At 41.2% G+C, this 8,417-nt stretch overlaps 1 long non-coding RNA gene across 1 annotated transcript in view; it reads left to right on the top strand.

Moving 5' to 3' along the window:
- The window catches only part of LOC116671170 (uncharacterized), a 31,872-nt gene extending 23,684 nt beyond the window's left edge, over nucleotides 1-8,188 (top strand). The window contains exons 3-4 of the long non-coding RNA XR_004327215.1: nucleotides 1,915-2,457; nucleotides 6,489-8,188. This is a non-coding gene — a long non-coding RNA (uncharacterized LOC116671170). The remainder of the gene's footprint in view (nucleotides 1-1,914; nucleotides 2,458-6,488) is intronic.
- The last annotated feature ends 229 nt before the right edge of the window (nucleotides 8,189-8,417 follow it).

Raw genomic sequence — 8,417 nt, 5'->3', positions numbered from 1 at the left:
GCAGGTTTTCATGTCACCTTTTGGTATTGCCTCAGCTCGCTTGGAACCTCGACTGAGGTGATACTCATAGCGTGTTTCCATTACATGGTACCTGCCCGACTCGCCTCGACTCGTGATTTCTGGTTTTCCATTATGAAAAAAGGTCCCTGGTACCTGCCAACAGGTACTTTTTTAAGTATCACCTCCGTCGACGTTCCAAGCGAGCTGAGGCAATAAAAGGTGACATGAAAACCTGCAGAGTACTGATTGGTTGGAGAGAATCGTCACTAAGCATTGCATCATCCTTGCTAACGACACACAGGGGTGTCCTGAACGAACCCACCATTTTTAAATAGGTTTTTTTTTTCCGCCTCCAGCTTCTTTTGAAACAAAATGTGTCTTCTGGCTGTGCCAATAGCCACATGCCGAGAATCAATACAACACACCTTCTACATTCTGTGTGTGTGTGTGTGTATCAGTTTGTAGTCATTCCATGCTTACGGCCTTAAACATTATTGTGAAAGTCACCTTTTCTCACAGTAATCTTCAGATGTAATGTGATGAAGTAGATGAACAGCCTATATGTGTTTTGCCTAATTATTTTTTGTATGTCTTATTAGATCATGTGTTTATAGACAAAATTTAATTTTTTTCTCCTTTTGGCCATTTTTGTGGGATTTTTTCTGCATTCTTGCCTAAACTCTAAGTTGTTGTCCATTATCCCATCCTCTTTCCATCACTCGGTTTTCTGATTTGTACTTGTCTGAAGACAGTAACTTTTAAATACATTTTGTTTATCAGAATCAAGCATCAAATCGTTGTAGAGAGAATCGTGATGCATCTAAGAATTGATTATTTTTCCCACCCCTAGTAAGCGCCATGAACAAAGTACCTGTAGGCAGGTACCAGAAACTTTTTTTCATAATGGAAAAACAAAAAAGGTGAGTCAAGCAGGTACCGTGTCATGGAAAAACGCCATTAGATAACCTGGAGACAGATTATTATGTTGTGGCAGCATCTGGTAACACTTTGTAATAATGACTGTTAACCCGTGTTATCAGGGCCGTGCAATGTGGATTACTCTTTCATCTTAGCATTGGAATTTCAAACTCTGTGCTTTGTGAAAGCCTTAATTGTGGAAAGTTGTTCCTTTTGGGTTTGGTCTGCTGGGGTAACACCCAGCTGTTGCAGAGATGGTAATATGCAGTGTGCCAGGAGCTTTGCTCTTGCCACTATTGCTGTTGTTTGTCTTTTCACCCATGTGAAACATGGTGTGACTTTTCATGGTTGAGGTAATCCTTAAATGTGCTGTGCAGATGTACAGTAGATTTCATTACACCACAACACTTTTTGCTATTTGTGCTTACACGTTTTGTTTTGGCATGAGTCACTCCTCTGGACATACGGTACATTTGTCAATTTTTACAATATGTTTTTGGTTTATTTTATCACAGAAAAATAACATAAATGTGTTTTTTTTCATTTATTGTCACAAGGAACAAACGTCTTGGTAAAACCTTTTGGAACAATTTTAAGCACTTATAAAAGTAAATATCTTAGAATGACAAAGCATCATATATATATATATATATATATATATATATATATATATATATATATATATATATAAATATAAAGAAGAATCTACAGCCATGCTATCATCTCTGTGAGGTTGTACCTTGGTAAAGCTGTGCTATTAGCTAATTGCTAATGCTAACATGCTCATTTGAAAGTGCTAATATGCTAAAGTTTAGCAGGTATGGAGGGTTGGACAGCCATCTCTCAAGCCACATTGCTAAAAAAAAGAAAAGTTTATGCATATAATAACATACGTGCTGATTATATGTTATTTTTACATGTTCATTTTCATATACAACATAGAGAGCTGAGACTCTAGAGACTGTGGTAATGCTGTCATGTTCCCTGTGTAAACAGTGGGAGTTCCTGGGCCACTGTTGCCACCCAGACAACTGCTGTGGAGCATCAGGCCACCCGATGAGCACCTCAGCATGATGAACACACCTGATGGCGTTCCCTGCGGCTGTGTTCTCTCGGGAGCCTGGCAGACGGCTGGAACGTTGGTTTTGGGCAACGCTCCAAGAACAACATAGAAGTCAACGGAAACCAAGTTTGAAAGTGAAGCTCATAAAATCACCAATCACACTTTTATGTTTGCTAACAGTCTGCTGCCACTGAGGAGGAGCCCCTTTTAATGAGGCTGTGCTCAGCTATTCCTAATGGAAGGATCAGTAATAGAAAACTGCTGTGCATTGGTTTCACATTTTTGAATAATAGCCAAACCGGTAAAGCATAAAAAGGATGTTGCAATACAGCATGAAATTCAAGACCCGAGTGTTCCAAACCCAATGCCTGGTCCTCCTCCAAAGAACTGGAATCCTCTCCAACATGGATCAACAGCTAGCTTCATGGGACACTCCCAGTTCCTCTACCACCCCCTAATCTTCCTGAGAAACCAAGGTGGGACTCTTGGGTGAAAAGGTCACTGTCCCCGAGCATTCCTGGCTTGGCAGGGGGGCAAGGGTTGAGTTAAAATGGAGGTTGAGCAGGGGCATTGTATGTCCAGGGGAGGTTTTTTTTTTTTTTAACTTAGTCGGGTTGGGCCCTTTGGCTTTTGTTGATGTTTTTGTTGTCATTGTTGGTCAGACTTAATACAGCATTCCTCCTGGCTCTGCAGTGACTATATACTGGAGAAGGTAGCAGTTAGGGGAAAAGACGACAAAACAAGACAGGTTTTTACATCTTATGGGACACAATAGAAGGTGACCCCCCAAGCCATTTTGGGACCTCATGGCCTTCAGGGCCTTGAGCAGCAAACTACATGACAATGACTAATAAAAACTAGGAAAGTCACCTGAGGAAAGATTTAAATAAAGACCTACATTATATACAGTATTTCCCTCTGAAATCAACTGTAGATAGTTTTTAAGGCAAAAAGTGTGGGATTACACATAAATGGCTTCACTGTTCTTACCCGTAATACTTTGAGATATCTATCACAGCTGATTTTTATTATGATTATCGACAATAGAGTTCCACACTTCACATAATTCATTTGTTTTCTCCTCTGAAATGCACTCGTCCTATTTTTTAAACAGTTAATCTGTTCATCTTAAAGGCTCGTATTGTCAAAATCCTTTAAAGTCCTCCATTTTAATGACCTACATAAAAACCAAAACAAAAATGCATTTGTTTGCTTGAAGTGACTTAGCCCCCAATAGCTAATGGGGTCAAGCTCTGGTCAACCAAAGCTTTGCCTACCTGCTTGTCTTCTATTTGAGCCAGTCTACCAGGGCAGATCACCTCCGACAGCTTTCCCGTCATTACAGACCTGCCTCACTCCTCCTAGGCTGCTTTTAAAACAGATTACAGGTAAATGGGGTTGTTTTGCCCCGGAGCCTTCTGTCACTGAAATATGGATGTGTTTGAAGTTCTACACAGCCAACGAAGAGGTTACATGTTTGGGTATGAGCAGGATCAGTCATTCTGCTGGCGTTATCACTACCAGTTCGTCATGTCTGCTAAAGCTTGGCTAAATTCCTCACCCCAAGATTACTATCCTCAGGTCATTGCTGGCTTCATGGTTTCTCTCACTGCCTTTTTAAAAAAGCTCTCTACGCAGTGTGGTCACAAACAAATATTCTAGCAGTGGATCTACTGGTTTTTAGATGCATGGTTCGGGCCGGTTTTGTGGTTATGAATTAGGAAAGCCATCGTAAGCGAAAGAGAAACAGTGCACTTACTCAGCTGCCTGCCCACCACAGGGCTTATTTGTCTACACATGCAGATTTTAAGAAGTTGGTATGTGTGTTATCTGAAGTTCCACACTGAGAGACTTTGCTTTCCGTCTCATTCAAACAGGAGAAATGCCAAAGCTCCGTCCATCAGATAAGCGTTTTAAGTTTTTTGGGGGGTCAGGCACATAAGAGGAATATTTAGCTCGGAGCATTTCTATGCAGTTGCCAGGCAGAGGTTTTTCAAGGCTGGCCCAGGGGACCAGATTATGACTAATGAGGTCCAAGTTAACGTGACCAGAGGAGGCAGCTGGCGAGAAACAGGCCCCGGTTTAAACCTTTATCGTGAGATCTCTTCGTGGGCCAGACTGAGGGACAAACCCACAGGAAGTACATCACTAACGGATGCCCTGTCACGTCTGCCACGAATGAGCTACAGTGACTTATAAGGAGATCTTGGTGAGGACAAGGGTTAACACTAACTGGCTTATTTAAAAAAAGATTTTTTTAGTACTTACAGTAAATCACACTATATAGCGATGTTATTTCTCTTGATCTCGGTGTGCCTTAAAAAAATATAAGAGGAGATACATGTGATTATGGCAGATGGTATTGTGGTTTCATTTACCTCAACTGAAGTTACACACAGTGTGTGCAGAACACCTGTTCACTGGTCCCCTGTGTCCCCAGTTTTGTTTTGGGGCTTGTGTTTTTACCAGGCTGTACATTATTCACAAGGGGTTTATCAACAAGTGATGTATCATGTACAAGATTATAATAACTTTTACATTTTATCATGATTTTATTTATTATGATGATTCTTTTATGATCAATGACTAAAATCTATCAAATGAATACATAAAACAATCTTCATGTATTCCTTGTAATATAATGTACAGATAAGCTTATTCCAGTCCTGTTTTTTTTTCCAGTGTGGGGTCTGGTCCAATGCAAGCAGTTTTGTTTTCCCCTTCTGCTGCTTAATTGAAATCATGTTGTCATAGCTGACAAACAGAAATAAGTAATCAGTAATTGTTTTGTGGTTCTGGGGCCCCAGAATCAATTATTATGCCTCCCCAAGCAATATTATCCTTTTGTTTTGTTTTTAAACACCAGCTTCCCCTTGGCAAGTCATCAGGGCTAATTGAGACCTGGGGAGCTCCACTGCAGGACGATTTTCAAATGTGTTGTGGTGCAGCACGGCCCCTGTTGAATGTTAAATCAATGAAGAAGATCATATTAATTTAGGCATTACTGAGGTTGTGATTGTGCAAGACACCAATTAAGAGACTTTTTGTTTTTTTTACTTGGTTTGTTTTTGAACATTATTCCCAACTAAAGAACAGTTACCTGGTCCTCCTCCTCAGGACAGTCATTCACAGTGCCAAGGAGAGAGCAGCAGGTGTGGGTGTAATCTGGGACCCACCCAGTTAGCCAGGGGCCCCTGATTCACACTCCGCCCTAAGCTGCCATCCATTGTGTCCCGGTGGTTGAAGAGGAGCAGAGGAACAGGACAATTATGACATTAGGGCTGGGTGGCTGAGCAGCATATCCCAGCTGGTGAGGAATGGGTGACCAGTAAGCGACAGTTCCCACAGGAAAGCAATCCACCACATACTGTTCGGAGGTTATGTTCTGTCTTCATCAGGGGGGGGGCCGTCTGCGACGCTGGACCGCTCCGTTGGGAGTAGGGGTGTAATGATTTAATCCAACAGTGATTTAGATTTGAGTCCGAGATCTACGCCATAAATTCTCACTTTCAACTCAACATGATTGGATTCAGTTTAATTCCATAACTGTAATTTGTAAAGCTGAATATCGGGCAGGAAGACATAACATTTGAAAATTACCATTGTAGGGAAAGGCTCAAGTCACATTTTTGATGGAATATATCTTCTAACCTAATCAAACTTTTACTTACTGACAAGCAAGTAGTAACACGATAGAAAAGCTAGTGTATTCTCCTGAAATATGAGTCAATCAGAGCTTGTGTAATGAATAGAAAAGGGTAAATTTAGCTGAGAGGTTTGACTTCTGTCAACTGAAATGAAGCCAGTGAACGACATGACAACTAAAAACAAATGTCTAAGGGTGGATTGACGTGCCTTTTTGGTGGCGAGTCTTGATAGTAGCACTTTAAAATGATCACCATAATGTGACTTTGACGTATTTCTGTTTTGATTATTGGCAACTTTTTATATTGATGGAGCACTAAACATACAGTACAGCTGAAGCTAATGGGGATGTCATAAGAATTGCATGTTTTTGGTCATAAACCAAAGTCGAATGGACATTTTAACCTGATCATGGCGCTAGATGAAAGGTAGAGGAGCACACTTAAATTATTATTTCATCCTGAGGTGAACACAAATGTGTGTACCAATTTAATGACAATCCATCCAATTGTTTAAGGCATTTCACTCAAAACCACAAGCTCATGGTGGCACTAGAGAAAAAGTCAGTGGCTCAGGACTTAGTGGGATTCATCCTCTTAGGACTATAAATGTTTGTACAAAATGTTACATCAAATATTTGTTGAGATAATTCAGTCTGGACCAACCGAGTTCTAATTTCCTTTTATAAGTCCCCAGCCGTAAAGACTCAACTGTAATGGGGTTTTAGGAGGGTATCTGGGTACATTCCAGTTGTGTTGATTAATGTATACAGTGCTGTAAAATGTTCTATAGTCTATTTTAGATATGACATCTGCTCCTCCACCATCTAAGCAGCATTCCTGTTTTGTTCTGCTCCTTCCAGGTGTTTGTGTCTCTCGCGTCATTGCCTCATCCTCTAAACCTGACCACTTTGACATCAAAGCGGAGGTGTGTTGTTCCCTCTCTCCACGCTGTCATGGGAGAATGACCCTGCGAAAGCCTGGTGCAGCCTCAGGACGATGTGGAGCCACCTGAGAGGAGGACTCAGTGCATTCCTCTGTGTCTCAGCACTGTAAAATATGAGTGGCCTGATGTTCGGACAATCACATCTGAGAGAAAACTTGTTTGACCATCACGTCTCAACTATGGACCTCAACAGGTGTGTGTCTGTCACACAGGAGGAACCCGCTGGTGGCATTAGGTCATTAAAATTAGTAGTTTTTTTATTAGGGCTGGGTACCCAAATTCACTACTTCTTATGCACCGACCAAATTGCCTCTAAAGTATTGAGAATCGCAAAATGCCTCACCATTCAATACCCAATTTCAACACCTAAGGGGTAAATCTAATCAGTGTCAACAAGCCAATAAGCATGCAGCATGCTTCTAACCAAGATCTAGTAATGCTGGTGATTGGCTGTCTAACGTTACACGGCGTAGAGGCATTCAGGAAAAACTGTTACGCATTGGGACTGGGCTCACGTAGTTGGAGATACAAAATAGATAAAAAGATTTGTGTGGTAATGTGTAATGTTGTTATTTTGTCTGTTTTATACAATTGGTATTGATAAAAGTATTGTTTAGGCACCATTATCAAAGTCACGGTATTGGTACCGGTATTGAACATTTTTGAACAATACCCAGCCCGAGTTGTAATGTCACTCACAATAATAAACCTTCAACCCTAATGTATATGTCAGGACAGTTACTAAAAGTACTGTTTTTAAGTGTAAGTGTGTCTGCCCTCTGCTCTGTCCGGTTGCATGCCTGAACCAACACTTTAAGTAATAAAGTAGGAGCTCCTTTGATCTGATGTCCCACCCAGAGGCTTCTCCCTCCAAGCAGACAATACTCCAATTCATTACTGGACCTGCCTCTTCAAAGCTCAGCCACTCTTCAGCGGGAAACTCTAAACTTAGGCCCCAGACGGGCTCTTTTTAAACACGCCCCCTGGGCACTGAGGTGGCGGCTGGATGAGTCCACATAAGTCACGGTAACCTGCACATATCCACTCCTTAACCCCTGCAGCACCACACCTACCCCCCTCGGGTGACAGGTGGATTATTGGGCATTGGTATTTGTGCATTCTGCCCGGTTTCAAACACGCCTGTTGACTATGGGAAAATGTCACATATTAACTGCTGAGTTTCTTTGCAGCAGAAGTTATTTTTGTGTGTTACTGTCAAATGTCAGACTTTGCCCCAATTTTAACGGAGGTCACATTATTAAAGACATTAACTTTAAGAGATAACTTGCAGATAAATATCAAAGTAATTTCTGAGCATCCCTTGCCCTTTTTTTTATCATGTTAATCAAAGTGTCACTTTACACTGGGATGTGTTTGTTGTTGCAGTGTAATCCCTTGTTGTGACCTAAAATGGGTTGAATGGCTGGTTGGGCACTCAGGAGATCATTGAACCACTTGACTCACACAGAAGTAGTTTGACTTGTTTAGGATAGAGGATGATCCGTAACAAAATTAGTTTTCCCACGATTTGTGTGTTTGGTATTGTGATGGAGATTCAGAATGTGGGTGTTATTATGAAGCCCAATAAGACTGCAAGGCCTTCACAAATAAACACAGCTTGGCTTGACTTAACATGTTTTCATGTTGGTAACGTGTTTTCATTTTAGTTGTATTCAAAATACAGGGATAAATGCAGTAAGATACCCAAACCATTATTGAAGTCACCAGCCATTTGTTCAACGTAATTTGTTATACTGAAGAGCAGTTCCACCCCTTGGGTGGTAAGAAGCTGAAACGCTGCACATCTCAGCATCTCATTGTCCCTCCTCTCTCTCTGTCTCTTTCT

Source organism: Etheostoma spectabile, chromosome 21 (assembly GCF_008692095.1).
Source record: "Etheostoma spectabile isolate EspeVRDwgs_2016 chromosome 21, UIUC_Espe_1.0, whole genome shotgun sequence".
Lineage (NCBI taxonomy): Eukaryota > Metazoa > Chordata > Actinopteri > Perciformes > Percidae > Etheostoma > Etheostoma spectabile.
The sequence above is the reverse complement of the archived record's forward strand: the minus strand, read 5'-3'. Positions and strand labels throughout refer to the sequence as shown.